The 17,224-nt window shown below is 36.5% G+C and overlaps 1 protein-coding gene and 1 pseudogene across 3 annotated transcripts in view; one reads left to right on the top strand and one right to left on the bottom strand.

The window, feature by feature from the left end:
- PLD5 (phospholipase D family member 5) overlaps positions 1-17,224 on the top strand; it is a 430,516-nt gene that overhangs the window by 138,090 nt on the left and 275,202 nt on the right. The window lies entirely within an intron of this gene.
- LOC112634906 lies at positions 6,276-10,481 on the bottom strand (annotated as a pseudogene).

The following is a 17,224-nucleotide window of genomic DNA, read 5'->3' as shown; positions in this document are numbered from 1 at the left end:
CTTCAGTGATGTAAGGTCCTCTACATCTTCAGTGAGAACACATGGACACAGGGAGGGGAACATCACACACCAGGGCCTGTCGGGGGATGGGGGATGGGGGATGGTGGGAGTGATAGCATTAGGAGAAATACCTAATGTAGATGACGAGTTGATGGGTGTAGCAAACCACCACGGCACATGTATACCTATGTAACCAACCTTCACGTTCTACATATGTACCCCAGAACTTAAAGTATAATTAAAAAAAAACTTTTAAAAAAAAGGCAGGCAAAAAACTAAAATGTTTAACTTCTTCCTTTCTTCCTTCTACCAGTGAGGCCACTCTATATTATAAGATTGCATTTCATTATCTGTTGCCTCAGGATGGCATCATTTGTATATTTCTGTGGGCTCCTTGTAATCAGAGCAAAGGGATTGTTTCTTCTGCAGGGAAAGCCCCATGCAAGCTCTGCCCTGGATTGGGCATTGAATCAAGAAGAGGTTCGGGTGTCAGGGAGCACTGGGAGATTTGAAAGAGAACAAGACCAGTGGTGGGTTTGGAAAGTGGTGAAGGGATTAAAAAAAAGGAGGTCCAGAGAGAGAGAGAGATATTGAAAGACAGAGGGGGACAAGGGATGGAGAAAGGAGTTAGAGCAGAGGTAATAGGGAAAGGTGTTTAGTCTTGATGATTCAGTACGCTTCTGTTCATCACGTCTTCCCATGTCAATAGGAACTTTATAAAAATCAGTGCTGTCTTGTTAAGTAGTGAGCTTTTGGTAGCTCATAGCATCCAAGCAGAGAAGGAAGATCTCATCAGTCAGGAGTGCAGTGACAGCAAAGTTAGATTAGATGGTTTAAAAGTTCCCTCTCACCCTAACTCCAAGCCCCTCTCAATGCACTCTTATAAAAGTGTGTGTGTGTGTGTGTGTGTGCCTTCTAAAATAAGTAGCAACTGAACACTAGAGCCACTGAAGATAAAGTTTGCGTCTTCATTACTTGCCAGTTACACCCGAAGTCAATCTTAACTTTGTTTTTGCTTTTTAATGGGTTCAAAATAAAGATTGTTGGGTTTTGTCAGCAGTGTTTTTGTCCCTTAACTGGATGAAATGCCAACCTTTTCAGTGACCAGAAAGCAGGTAATTTAGAAAAGAAACATAAAACAATCATAATTGATGGACATGAGAATAAATCTCCTATTACAGAAAGTTGAAAGAACTTGGACTTATTTTTATATATTGCAAGATTCAAAGCCTTTCAGCTTGTTAAAAAGAGTGCAGAATACAGGTTGCCAAAATAGTCCTCAGCTTATCAAAGACCAGTTGACATCTTGTCATTTTTTGGTTCACTTTTATCTTTAATATAGGAGAGGGAGATAGAGAATATGAAAGTGTAATTTTTAGCTAAGTATTGGCTCTTCCTATTGACATTGACAGGGTGTTCTTGTGCATTCACTAACATTCAAAATAGCTTATTTTGCTTTATAGTGAATACAGAGGGAATCCATAATTCTCTATTGCAGGAATGAGGAGTGCGTGGAAGGAAGGGTGGGAGACACCAGAACTGGTCTACTCAAGTGGAACTTTTCTGCGAAATGGGTCACAAACACAGCCATTAATGCCCCCACCCCTGGCCCCTGACTCAGCCCTCTGTACTATTAGAATGGCACGTCTATTTTCTCTGCCTCTCTGTCTCTCTCACCCTCTCACTCCTCACCCCTCACCCCTCATCCATAAGGTCCTTAAGGGCAGAGACTCTCTTAAGAATGAGGCCACATTTCTGAATTGTCAGTATTAGCACAGTGCATCATAACAAGTGTTAGATGCCCACAAAGTATTTTAAATGGGATGAAACACGTTTTTCTTCTCTTGCCTAATGCCACCAGTGGCTGCAGGTAGAAAGCAAGGAACTAAGTAAGTTCATTTACTTCCCAAGGATCTCTTCCACCCTAGCCCTGGGTGTGCTTGACTTCAAGTCACAGACTATCACTGCAGACCGAGAGTGCCTCTTCGGTGCCATTTGTCTTTTGCAAACTTGATGGCTCTTTTTGTTTGTTGGTGTGTGAGTTAAGCATTGGTGAAGAAAATAATACACAACTGAGTCACCAGTGTTCTACTCCCAGAAGTTTTCTTATCCAGAAAAACATAAAATGGAGGGATGAAGTCGATCATCTCTGGGTGTTCTCTGTATTCTACTGTTCTGTCATTCTCCAGTTGTCCTCTGTAATTTGTGAAACTTGGGATAGTATCTACCTCTGCTTCATAATTGGAAGAACTTTAAGTAAATGCAGACCCCCCCGGGGGTGGTGCTGGTTAGTGCTCAGTTGTGTCTTAGGAAAATTGAACTATGGATAAATAACTTGCCTTGAGGTAGAATAGTCCAAGAATACACAGCTCTCTTTCTCGTTGCCATAAGAGATGGTTGAGATTCAGGGCTAATGTAAAATATCCAAATAATACAGAAAAATGCAGAGCAAGCCACGAACATCTTTAACATGGCAACTCCTCTGACCTCACAAAACCTCTCTCTTCCTGACAGATAACCACTGTCAATAGTTTTATGTGATTCCATTGAATCTTTGTTTATTTATAAACAGATGCGCATTTTAGTGGCTTTACAATATTCCATAGAATGACTGTATTGTAGGAATCCTCTGTTGATAGATTAATTTTCCCATTTTTTTCACAAATAATGCTGCAATGACCATCCTTGTTGTTATATCTTTATGCACATGTGTAAACACTTCTGTAAAATTAAGTATTGGAAGTGGAATTTCTGAGTCAAAATATGTACATTTAAAATTATGATAAAAACTGCCAAATTGCCATCTAAGCAAGCTCTACCAGTTTGCATTTTTAACCCAATGCCTATTTCCCCAACCTCCACCCATTACAGTTCTCAATATTTTGAATTGTTTCCAAAGTCACGTGCAAAAAAGATGTGCTTACTTGGAAGACATACATTTTTCACTATTAAAGTTTTCCTTTCTCTATTTCTTTGAATATTGACAGTCCTACATTCTCAGTATTCTTTCATTGAGGAACTTTGATCTGATGGATGCTGGCTTTTCTGGATTGATTCTCTGGTTCTCTTGAGTTTTATCCTTTATCCTTTACTCTTGAGTTTTATGTTAGGACTATTGAAAGAGAAACTGAGGCACATTAAATATGAAAGAGTTTATTTGAGCAAGCAGTGGTGACACAGGAGATAGAAATTATTTTAGGTAGATAGTGAGGGCAAAAGAGTTCTCAGCAGAGCTTCCTTTCTAACAAAAAGCAACCCAAGAAATTAATTCTCTTCTAACAAAGAGCATCCTGAAAGATGGAGCTGTAAACACAAATAAGGAAGCTGGAAGCTTGCACGGGAGGAAGCCTGCAGCTACACCAATGGAAAAGGGCTACTTGGGGCCAGGCATGTTCACCATGGGGCTCCACCTTCCCTTTGTCGTTAGCACGTGTACAGTAAGAAGGAAATGGGTAACATGGAGAAGCTCAGGCAGAGAACCCACCGCATAATAAAAGATTGGGGTGGGAGCTGTCAGAGATTCATGCCCGATGCTGATGGCGCACCTGGTCCTAACTGGTTTTTCATGCCCTATGTAGATCAGACACCACGTCTTCACTAGCTCATCTATAAAAATCCTGCATTTCACTGCAGATTGGCAACTCATTTTTCCAGGACCCCTTTCTGTAACAGAGAGCTATTTTCTTTCTTTTGCCTATTAAATTTTCACTCCTGACCTTACTCTTTGTGTGTCCACATCCTTGATCTCTACGGCTGTGAGACAGTGAACCTCAAATGTCACCCCAGACATTGAGGCAGCTTTATTGGTTCATGAATTGGGCAGTTCCAGAATGCAGGTGGTTTGGGGCTCTGATGAAGGGGAATGAAGGAGAAGGCTTTTATAGGGTGAATACGGGAGCAAGGGAAAGAAAATATTTGGTTGGTTGCAGTGGAGCAGTAGGCTTAGTTGAATCATTCCAACAAAATCCCTCCTTAGAGGTTAGTTGGCCATTTCTGACTGAATAAGCTCAAGTTTGTTTGTTTGTTTATTTTTTTACTGTTTACAATGAGTTGAGTTTCAGTTTGCTGATGTAGGCAGTGGAATTGCCTCAGTCTAATGGCCTTCCAATTAATTATTTTAACAGGACGTTGTCCTTTTTGCTTTGCATTCTGGAAGAATTCCTTTGGTTCAATCAAGAACATAAATTTACTTTCAAGTTGTATCCATTTGATATTCGGCCCATCCACTGAGGTTTATAATTCCTAAGATCTCTAACTGGTAATCTTTTCATAATAATCTCTTCTGATGTTTCACCGGGGCAACTTCTCTCATTCTCCTGAGAACTTCACTCTTGTTTTCAAGGGTTCACCTGTGACCTCTGTTGGCTTTATTTTCTCCAGAGTTTGCTTTTACTGCTGGGTTCAGTATCTCTTTCATGATTTTGGCTTTTCTCAAATTTTTGGAGATTTTTAGTTACCTGCCCACTTCTATGTTTGTGTATTCCTATTTGCATGTCTCTGGATGAGGGTTGAGCACTGGACTTTGTCTCCAGGTTTCATACAAGAGACTGAGTATGCTGCTGAGATGTGAGACATTCACGTGCTAGTAGTGCCCTTCTGGGAGTTCTCACTCTCTGAGGAAATTGCCCTATTCATAGCTGTGAATTGCCCTATTCATTTGAATGTGTGAGTTAAAACATGTCTGTTTTGTGCTGCTCAATAGAGAGGGCAGAAGGAGCGGGTAGGAGGAGAGGGATGACTGGCCCATCAGCTCCGTATACAGTTTCCCAGTTCATCATTGCACCAGTCATTCCAGGGCTCTTTCCATTTCTGACTCTGTGTTGCCTCTAGACTTAGAGCTCTGCTTACATTACAGCAGTTTGAATTTTCCTATGTTTGTCTGAGGACTCTGATCTCCTTGGTCACTCTAATTTCCACTAAATCTTTAAAATTTCTTGTCCATAGGTGGTACTCCTTCTAGTTGTCAACATTCATTATAAAATTATTATTATAATACTGCATCTGTTCTTCATTTATAAGAATTTTTTATAAGATGGGGAGTAGAGTAGGCCTCTGTGCTCAGTTAACATCTTTATTCAAATTTAATTTCCATTCTGGGTCCTGCTATTTTAAAAAAGATGCCCTCCATACCACATATTATTTTCTTTTGTATGCTAATATGGGCTCAGAGTGTTTTACGTTTTGCATGTGTAATTTTGCAAATCAATATGTTTCTGTTATGGCAATCAATGGAAGTTTATAAGTAGTAAAATAAATAAATAACCAGAGTGGTAAAACAGAAATTATTGATTTTTTAGCCTCTGCTGTTTTTTTTAATTTGTTCACTTATTCATCATTCATTTGACAAATATTTATTGAACATGTCTGCCAGGCATTATGGATCTAGGCAAGATCCTAGAACTCAAGGAGCTCAATTTAGTGAAAAAGACTGAAGGTAGAAAATGAACTAGTGCATACCCAATGCTGAATTTATTACCAGAAAAGCAAGTGTGGGTTTTGCCACTAAAAGTAATGGCAATAAATTACCAATTACAAATGGTAATTTATTAATAGCAAATGGTAATGGTAATTTGTTACCATTATTTTTAATGGCAAAACCTGCAATCACTTTTGCACCAGTGTAAATACAACTCCTTGAAAAAGATTGACTCATCTAGTTCGCTGCAGAAATCATTTTCATTACTGGTCCAGTAAAAATAATGAGAATTTCCTAAAACAAAAACATCCTTTAGTGCCGTTGAGATCACTTTAGTTAGGCATGGGAAAATAAGAAAACTGTGTAACTGATGATTGATCTTTCAATTAAAGGCAAGTTGAGGTAGACAGAGACCTTTTGCAATTTTTATAAATAATTTGAAGAGGAAATGGAAAATTTCTCTTCCCTGTTGAGGTCATGATCTTTGCAGACCCCCATATTCCTCTTTCCACAGAGAAGACATTAAATATACATCTGCTAAATAAATGAGTGTAGAGGCATGGTTTCTTCAATAGTGTATCATAAAACAGTAGGACAAGAAACATATTTAAGTCTTTGTCTGCTTCTTGTATCAATATAATGCTGACCTCATAGAATGAATTAGGAAGCTTTTTTCATTTTTATTTTGTGGGATATCTTGAATAGAATTGGCATTATTTATTTCTCAAATGTTTGACAGAACTCACTAGTGATGCCACCTAAACCTGGAGTTTTTACTGCAGGAAGGTTTTTAACTAAAAATTTATTTACTTTAATTGATATAAGGGTATTTGGGTTATCTATCTTTTTTGAGTGACCTTTAGTAATTTTTCTTTTTTGACTGGTGGCAGTAGAATTTATTCGAACGTGTCTTAATTATGGGCACGGGGGACTTGCCCATAGTGTGCTTGATATATAAAACCTAAACATTCTGCCAATTTTTCTTGAGTAATGACACCAGGAAGTCGACAGTCAGGTGAATGTTATACACACGCTTATTGTCTGTAACATTTACATGGCCAACAGCCACAGCCAGACACAGCACCTTCATCATCTGGAACTTGATTGTGGACTTCACCTCATCCACTTCATTTTCATTGTGTAACAGCAGGGAAGGGAACGTGTCAGCCTTATGTAGGCCTGGGACTAGGATTTACGGGATCTGCTTGATCAGAGATTCTGATGCCAAAAGGGCATCCTACTTCTTGGCCAGTTTCTTGACCAGTTTCTTATTCTGGTTGAGTTTTTTCAGCACCTCAATGTCCATGTGTGGGATATCCACAGCCTTGGACTCATTACAGTGCTGCCGTTTCCCCAGGACACACACACAGAACTTGGAGCGGGGAGTGGACTTAAGCCTGATGTGCCCAAGAAGCATTTGTCCTTCTGGGGGTCATAGTTCATCAAACTTACCTGCAACTCCAGTCTCCAAAACCTTGGGGCACTTGCACTGGTCCCCGTGCAGGGCCTTCCTGCACCACCTCATACAGGGTGTCCTGAGAGACTTGACTGCTCGTGGCTCCTCATGCCATGGTAATTGGAAAAGGAGCTTTACTAATTTTATCTTACAAAAAGTTGTTCATTTTATCTACACTGATAAATTTCTTATCATGAATTTGTTCTTAGCATCCCCTTATTTTTTGTTTTGTGTAGGATCTGCTTTGATGTGCTGTTTCTCATAGAGATATTCGGAATTTGTATGTTCTCTTTTTTTTCCTCTTATCTGTATTGCTAAAAGTTGATCCATTTTACTGACAGCTTCAAAGAATCAGACTTCAGATTCTCTGGTGTTTGTGTGCACGGTTTTGTTTTCGTTTTGTCTTTTATTGAATTCTCATTATTATTTCTATTTCCTTGTCTACTTGAGTTTAATTTGTTCTTTTTCCTTTTTACATTTTTTAAGTATACATTTATCATTTAAAGCCTTTCTCTTCTCTCTTCTTTTTTCTTTCTTTTCTTTTTTGAGAAAGAGTCTTGCTCTGTCAACCAGGCTGGAGTGCAGTGGCACGATCTTGGCTCACTGCAACCTCTGCCTCCTGGGTTTAAGCGATTCTCATGCCTCAACCTCCCAAGTGGTTGTGATTACAGGTGCATGCCACCATGCTCAGCTAATTTTGTATTTTTAGTAGAGATGGGGCTTTACCATGTTGGCCAGGCTGTTCTCAAACTCCTGGCCTCAAGTGATCTGCCCACCTAGGCCTCCCAAAGTGCTGGGATTACAGATGTGAGCCACCGCTCCTGGCTTTCTAAAATTGTTTTAACTTGATTGAGACTTGTTTTACAGCCTAGAATAAGATCCATTTTGGTAAATGTTCTATGTGCTCTTAAATAAAGGAATTCTGCTATTTACTTACTGGAGTGCTCCATAAATGTCAGTTCAGTGAAGCTGGTTGATAGTATTTTTTATTTCTTCTATGTACATATTGAAATGTTATTTACTTGTTCTATCCACTAATGAGAAAGGGGTTTCAAAGTCACTAAATAATTGAAGACTTTTAAATTTCTCTTCAAGTTCTGTTAGCTTTTGCTTTATGTATTTTGAAGCTCTCTTATTAGGTGCATAAAAGTTTAGTTCTGTTCTGTCCTTTTGATGAATTTACCCCTTTACCATTGTAAAATTACTTTATTACATTTTTCTCAAATGTTGATACTTTTGGCCATCATATTTTTCAAATATTTTTTCTGTCTCTTCCTCTCCTTCAGAGGCTGCAAGAACATATATATTAGATTTTTTGTGTCGTCGCTGATACTCTGTTCAATCAACTGTTTTTTATTTGTCTTTTCGTGGAGTTCATTAATCTTTTCACATGTTGTGTCTAATTTGCTATTAATCCCATTCAGTGTATTTATTATTTCTAGAATTTAAATGTGTGTCTTTTTTTATATCCTTTAAAGTCTCTTTGTAGCATACTTAGCTTCTCAAACATATAGAATATAGTTACAGTATAGTTACAGTATTTGCTTTAGTATCTGTGTCTACTAATCTGTGTAATTTCTGAGTTGAGTTCAATTGCTTAATTATTTTTCTCACTGTGGATCATAGTTTCCTGTTTCTTGGCATGTCTGGTAGAAATTACTAGATGCCAGAGGCTGTGAATTTGGTTTTATTCTGTGCTGGATATTATCATATTTTTAAAAATATTCTTTAGTTTTGTTATGAGGTATAGTTACTACTCACTGGTGAACAGTTTGGGTTTTTTGAGGCTTTTTTTTTTTTTAAAGAGACAGGGCCTCACCATGTTGCCCAAGCTGGAGTGCAGTGGCTGTTCGCAGGCTACCATGCCCAAATTTGAGGCTTGCTTTTTATGATTTTTTTTTCTTTAAGGAGAGACCAAAGCAGCCATGAGTCTAGGGCTAATTGTTTTCTGTTTTATTTTCCAGACAATACCTTTCTAATTACTCTACTTCTAATGTATTACAAGATATGTGTCCACTCTGAGTGGAACGCCAACTCTTTATGGCCTTGTGCGTGGGTTGGCGATTATTCCACCTGCTCCTTCCAGGCAGGTATGTCCCAGGTGACAGGTAGCTCCTCACAGCTGTGTGCCAATCAGCACTCAGCTAAAGACTCAAGGAGACCTGAAGATCTTCACTGCTTTTCCATGAGGATTTTTCTCTCTCTGGTATTCTGCCCTGTCAACTCTAGCCTTTCTAAAATCCCAACTCTTTCTCCTCAACTTGGGGGTTTTGATGGAGTCTTTCAAGGTCCTGCTTTTCTGTGCCTTGGCAAGGAAGCTCACTCAGTGTGGGTCTGGCCCTCAGCAGGATGCTCTGGGCTGGATGTACATTTGCACGTTACTGGTATGTACAGCGAGGGATGCCTTGGGAGTAAATTAAAGTACCTCAGAAAAGGGATACAGAGTAAGAAGAGAAAATCCTAAGACAGAGCCCTAAAGAACATGGAAATATATGTAGGAAGTGAAGTGCTAACTCTGTTATAAGGATTTTAGAGAAATGCCCCTAAGCCATTTGTAGTCTAGACTTTCTGATGTGATTCCAGAGTGTTGTCATTATCCAGAAATTTGATAAGTCACCAGATGAGATTACTCTGGATCTACTGGGTGACCTGCTTCCTTTGGGAACATCACTAGGGGCTCAAGATAACAGCACATCTAGAATCATAGGAAAGGCCTACAGGGCCAGGAATACCATATCTCTACAGATGAAGGCAGTGTTCAACCTTAGTTTCTACACTAATGGACCACCATGGAAAGTTAACAAAAACTGATAATAATAACAGTAACTATAGTGAAAATTAAGTTAGAAAATGAAGAAATCAAAAAGAAATGAAAAAGGGAAAAGTCTGCATCCATAAAACAGACATAGAGATTTTGGATTTCTAGACCTAAATTAAATACCCAGGCTGTCTCCTACTGTTTGGTCCACCTTGGACAGCTTAATAGCCAAATGTCTTTGAGTCCCAGTTTGCATATTTTTCGTGTGGGGAATAATTCTACTAGAACTTTCAACTTTGTAGATTTTAAGAACTGTACACATAAAAAGTATTATTTTTAAGACTTGACCATGACTTTGTTTTAAAAAATTGTCATGGTAAATACATGAAAAATAATGTGTATAATTTTAATTTTTAGATAACTTTTGCACATTTACATTTTTTACCTCTAGGGTCATAGGTTCCTAAAGGTAAATTCCTTTTTTTCTCCTGTTTAAAATGTTTTTATAAAAAATAACATTGAGATGAGGTCTCAGTATGTTGACCATAGTAGCCTTGAACTCTTGGCCTCAAGCAATTCTCCCACCTTGGCCTCCCAAAGTGCTAGGACTACAGGCATGAGCCACTGCACCCGGCCTAGGTGCAAATTCCTTTTAAGAGCTTGTTCAATGATATAAAAGCCCAGCTTGAAAATTTCAAGTTTAACACTCTCTCTAATTAGAGATAATATATCTCTATTTCTGTATTTGAGTTAAAACATATTTGTTAAGGATATGACATTCAAATATTTTGAATGTTAGCATTTTCAAATATTTACTTCTTGACCAAGAAAGCAATTCTTTTCATATGCATGTTAACTGCTGTGAAAGTACAGATTGGCTGATGCTATATAATAACATTTCAAATTTTGTCTTGTGAAGTTTAGGTTATAAACATGTTTATGGATTCTCCTTAAAACTTGCTTCCCTTGATTAAATTCAATAAAAACAGAAAAGGGTAGTTCAAATTGATTTCTGGAATTGCCTGTTAAGGATTTGAAAATTAATGTCTCTTAGTTCCCTGGAGTTTGATATCATTTATGTGGCTCTTATTCTATCATTTGAACATAAGCTTTCACTTTTGATGAGGCGGAAATTAAATGAGACTAAGGAAAGTAGTGACATGACCTTATATTGTTATAGTACATTGTTCCGAGGAGATATTTAAAAATGAATATCAGAGTCTGAATTTGTCTTCTTTGGCAAATGAAAATGGAAACAACTAGCTAACTGCTTCTTTTAATGGAATTTAATAATATAAAATTAAACTAATAGAAGTTAAAATAAATTTGTGAGAAGTTAAAATAAATTTATGGAATTTAGTAATATAAAATTAAACTAATAGAAGTTAAAATAAATTTCTTTTAATGGAATTTAATATAAAATTAAACTAATAGAAGTTAAAATAAATTTGTGAGAGTTATCAAAGTACTTCCAAGAGCATACAAAGTAGCTAGAGTTCTTACTTATCTATTGCTATTTATTATAGCATTCAGAATAATGAGAAACAAATCAATGACATTGTATTTGTTAGGATTCATTCATTGAATGCTCACTATTTACCTGGTATGGCATTTTTAAGCTGCTCTCTTCAGAATTGTCATTGAGATAACTAACTATATTTTCCTGGGTTAGAGTATCTTCTGGACTAGATTAATGTGAATATTATTACATTACTTTAAACCTTGCTAAAAGCTTCTTTTTGATGGTTTCCATTTATAATGTCTAGCGAAACTGGATAAAATGGAAAAAAGTTTAATCACTTTTTTTCTGTTGTAAAATGAGTGGCTTCTTGAAAGTTTTTTAGGGTAAAGGAGACGATGATATGTCCACGTATTAGAATATTATGCAAAAATTTAGAACTATGCTATGAAAGAACATTTAAGGACACTAACATACCATCGAGTGCAAAAGCCAGAATATAAACCTTAATTACAGCATGATACGATTTTATCAGATTATTAGATAGGCAGGTGGAATATAGGAAAGAAAAAAAATGAAATATAAATGACAGGTCTCAGCAGGATTATGAGTGATTTTCTTTTTACATTTTGAGGCTTTTTTTCAACATAGTTAAAAGCAAACATTTTCCGATTTTAGAAATAATATCATTAAAATAAATAAAAACTGACAGCCAGGAGAAAACATTTTTGAAATTTAAAAATATTACTTAAAATTATTTTTAAAGCCACCACAAAGAAAATAAATTACAAAATTTATATGTTTTTCATTAGATTATATTTAATATGATCCTTTTAATGTTTGAAAATGAACTACTAAAGGCGGGTAAATTTGAAGGATGAACATGTACTAAGCAGGATTTATTTTAGATGATACTTTAGGGCCCAGGTTCAAAAGTGTGGCCCAGGGATCAGCAGCAGGAACATCTCTTGAAAACTTGTTACAAGTACATCCTTGGGGCCCAGCAATGTATGTTTGTACAAGTGATTTTGATCCATGCTTAAATTTGGGAAACATTGCTTTAGGGTTTTGAGTTATGAGACTGAGCTAGAACAATTCCTCAAAAATTTTATTCTAGAAAATTTCCATCTAACATTTGCCTTCTCTCTTTGTCTTATTTCTTCCTATTTCTGTCTCTCTGCCTCTCTGTTACAGTTTTTTTGAATGTTTATATATTTGCCTTGTTTCTCCAAAAATATTTGAGGATGTAAATACAAGTGTTAAAAATGCAACAATATACTAACAATAGCAAAGACTCATTTACTGTATCTATCTTCTATGTATTGTTTTAAGTACTTTTATATATAGTATCTCATTTAACTTTATTAATAATAACTCTATGAAGCTGTTATTAACATCCCCATTTTACAGACAAGAAACCTGAAGCATATGGCTAAATAACTTGCTAAGAGCATACATCCAACAAATGGCCGAATTCAAGCAATCTTATTTTGCAGCCTGAGCCCTCAAACAGTCCACTGTGCATTTCTTGAAAGTAAAATTAGTGAAGTGACAATGGCAAGCTGGCCTCCGTCTTCATTCCCTCCAACGGAAAGATCAACTAGTAACTATCCACAGACAAAAATATGTTGGTGAAACTCTACAATGTAGGAATAAACCTGAGTCAATGCTTTTCTTCATTTCCATGAAACTAAATTTCCCCATTAAAAGCTAAAAGAAACAGTCTTGCTTTGATCATGCCATCCTTCCCTCTTCTCCAAGTTGGCACAGCACCACACAGGATTCCCCAGTGCTCATGCTTTCTATAGTCGGAAAAGAGATGTGAGGAGGTAGACATCTGACTTCTCTGACACTTCCCAGGAAGCCTACTCCACTCGCACCTCACAGGGAACAGGAAACAGGAGGGTATGGCACAGCCAGATCACCTGGGGTCAGGCTGAAACAAAGCAAGAAAGCAGAGCCCACGGAGACCAGTGGGTAGATCTTGATGAAAGCTCAGTGTACCTGCCAGCAGTGCTTGATCAGAGATATCAAGTAATAGCATAGGTCACCTGCAAAGTCAAGCCGGTCACTCCCAGAAGAGGTGGGAAGAACTACTAGGCTTGAATCCGTGGATAGCCAGCCTCCATGTCCAACCTTTGACCCTACCCCTAGGAGCTGCTCAGGGAATGAGAAAACCCTTTCCCCACCCACTGGCAGTGAATTTCCACAACAAGTAGACACTAGATCTGCCATAAACTGAAGCTTAATGTTTCACACAGCCCCAAAGCCTATCCCCTAGACCCCACATAGCGAGAAAGACAATCACTGCAGCAAATTTTTTTTTTTTTTTTTTTTTTTTTTTTTTTTTTTTTTTTGAGACAGAGTCTTGGTCTGTCGCCCAGGCTGGAGTGCAGTGGCCAGATCTCAGCTCACTGCAAGCTCCGCCTCCCGGGTTCACGCCATTCTCCTGCCTCAGCCTCCCAAATAGCTGGGACTACAGGCATCTGCCACTTCGCCCGGCTAGTTTTTTGTATTTTTTTAGTAGAGACGGGGTTTCACCGTGTTAGCCAGGATGGTCTTGATCTCCTGACCTCGTGATCCACCTGCCTCGGCCTCCCAAAGTGCTGGGATTACAGGCTTGAGCCACCGCGCCCGGCCCACTGCAGCAAATTTTGACAATAAGCAGGTATTAGTTTTGCCACAAAATAATATACTGAGCGAATATAATATACTGAGCATAGCATTTGGTCCATTCATCACAATCCACTTAACTTTAGCTACACACTTCACTTTTCAAGGAACACATTGATTGAACATTAAAGGATGGAAAAAGATATTCCACACGAAAGGAAACCAAATAAGAACAAGGATAGTGATAGCTACACTAGACAAAATAGACTTTAAGTCAAAAAGTATTTAAAAAAAGACAAAAGAAGGGCATTATATAATGATAAAGGGGTCAATTTATCAATAGGATATAACAATTATAAGTATATATGCACCTAACAGTGTAGCACCTGAATCTATAAAGGAAATATTAAAGTATCTGAAGGGAAAGGCATATTTCAATACAATAAAAGTAGAGGATTTTAATACACCACTTTCAATATTGGATAGACATAAAATCAATAAGAATACATTGGACTTGAGCAACATTTCAGGCTAAGTGGACCTACCAGACATGTACAAAACATTCCAAACCAACAACAGCCAAATACACAGTCTTGTCAAGAGCACACAGAATATTTTCCAGAATAAACCATACATTAGGTCACAAGGCAAGTCTAAGCAAATTTAAGAAGATTGAAATCATATCTAGTATTTTTCTGATCACAATGGGTTAAGACTAAAAATCAGTTAACAGTAAGATTTTCAGAAAACACTGAAATTAAACAACATGCTCCTGAATATCCAATCAATCAATGAACAAAATAAAAGGGAAATTAATAAACATCTTGAGACAAATGAAAATGGAAACACAACATACCAAAAGTTAGAAATGCAGCAAAAGAAGTTCTAAGAGGTGAGTCTGTAGCAATAAATGCCCATATCAAAAAGAAAAAATATTACAAATAATGTTATGCCTTAAGAAAACATAAAAAGAACTAAGCCCAATGTTAGCAAAAGAAAATAAATAATAAGAATTATCACAGAAATAAATGAAATAGAAACTAGAAACTAGAAAAATGATAAAAAAAAATCAATAAAACTATAAAACTAAGAGTAGTTATTTGAAAAGTTAAACAAATTTGACAGACCTTAAGCTGGACTAAGAAAAAAGAGAAAAAAGAGAGAAAAGACTCAAATAAATAAATTCAAAAATAAAAGTGGAGACATTACAACTGATACCACAGAAACACAATCATAAGAAACTATTATGAACTATTATATGCCAACAAACTGGATGCCCTAGAAGAAATAGAAATAAATTTCTAGACACATATAACCTATCAAGATTGAATGACAAAGAAATGCAAAATCTGAGCAGATCAATAACAAGTGAAGAGATTGAACCAGTAATAAAAAATCTCTCATCAAGAAAAGCCCAATGCCTGATGGCTTCACTGCTGAATGCTGCCAAATGTTTAAAGAACTATTACCAATTCCCCACTGACTTTTCTAAAAAATCAAAGAGGAAAGAATACTTACAAAGTCTTTTTACAAAGTCAGCATTACCTCTATACCAAAGCCAGACAAGAACATCACAAGTAAAGAAAACTACAGGCCAATATCTTTGATAAATATAGATGCAAATATTCTCAAAAAACTACTCACAAAATTCAACAACACATGAAAATGATCATTTACCATGATCAAATAGGATCTATCCCTGGTATACAAGGATATATCCACATTGAGAAATTATTAAATGTGATACGCTACATAGACAAAAAATAAGAAGTCATGATCATCACATTGCATGCAGAAGAAACACTTCACAAAATTTAACATCCTTTCATGATTTAAAAAAACACTCAAATTGACCACACATCTGTGGCCAACTTATTTTTGACAAAGGTACTAAGAATACACAATGGAAAAAGAGCACTGTCTTTAAAAAATGGTATTGGGAAAACTGGATATTCATATGCAAAAGAAAGAAACTGGACCTTATCTCACACTATATACAAAAATCAACTCAAAATGGATGAAAGAAACATAAAACCTGAAAGTATGAAACTACTAAAACAGGGGAAGAGCTACATGACATTGGCCTGGATGATAACTTTTTTAGATTTCACCTCGAAAGCACAGGCAACAAAGGCAAAAATAAACAAATGGGATTACATTCAAATAAAAAACTTCTTTAAAACAAAGGAACTAACAGAGTGAAGATACAACCTAGGGATTAGGAGAAAATATTTGCAAGCCATACATCTGATAGAAAATTAATCAACTATATAAGAAACTCAACTCTATAGGAAGAAAAACAAGTAATCTGAGTAAGAAGTAAAGGACTTTCATAGATATTTCTTTTAAAAAGACATACAAATGGGTAACAGATTCATAAAAAAAGTTCGGTATCACTAATCATTAGGAAGATGCCAATTAAAACCACAATGAGACGTTACCTTTCATGTGTTAGAATGGCTATCATGAAAAGGACAAAAGACTAGCATTGGCAAGGACTAGAGAAAAGGGAACTTACGCACTATTGGAAGAAATGTAAATTAGTGTATCCATTATAGAAAACTGTATGGAGAGTCCTCAAAAAACTAAAACTAGATTTTCCATATGATCTAGCAATTCTACCTTTGGGTATTTACCCGAAGATTTTAAATCAGTATGTTGAAGAGATGTCTGCACTTCCATGTTTATTGCAACACTATTCATAATAACCAAGCTGTGGGATTAACCTAAGTACCCATCAACGGATGAAAGGTGTTTTGAAAATGTGGAATGTATTTACAGTGAAATAGTATTCAACCTGACAAAAGAAAGTTTGTAATTTGTGCCAACATGAATAGAATTGGAGAACACATGCTAAGTGATAAGCCAAACATAAAAAGCCAAACATATTCTCACTTATATATGGAATATAAAACAATTGCAGTTATAGAAGTAGAGAGTAGAATGGTGGTTACCAGAGGCTGGTGGGTAGAGGGGATGAGGAGATGATAAGCAAAGGGGTACAAAGCCTAAGATTGGAGGAATAAGTCCATTTGTTTTTGAGATCTGTTGCATAGCATAGTGAATATAGATAATACTTGAGTACTGTACATTACATCATTAAGAGAATATATCTCCAATGTTCTCATCACGAAAATGTCAAATATTTAAGGTAATGGACAGTTTTATAGCTTAATTTATGATTCTACCTATATTTTTAAAATATCACTTTGTACCTTATAAAACTATAATTTGTCAAAATATAAACTTTAAACAAAATCGACGAGGAATAAGGGATGGATGAAAAATAAAATGGCAAGATGAATACACATCTCTTCTGCAAGTTTTATATAGTTGCTAAATGTGGCCCATGAATTTGCCTGTAGCACCAGCAGAAAGTAAAAAAGGATGAAATACAAAATTTATAATCACCAAAATATGGACTCAAGCCAGTTTTCAAAAAGGTCACAAATGAGTTTTAAGAGAACCATTTTATGTTTAAGAGAACCATTTTATGTGTCTCTGCATTCTCAGAAGTATGCT

This window comes from Theropithecus gelada, chromosome 1 (genome assembly GCF_003255815.1).
Source record: "Theropithecus gelada isolate Dixy chromosome 1, Tgel_1.0, whole genome shotgun sequence".
Lineage (NCBI taxonomy): Eukaryota > Metazoa > Chordata > Mammalia > Primates > Cercopithecidae > Theropithecus > Theropithecus gelada.
This window is presented reverse-complemented; position numbering and strand designations above follow the sequence as displayed.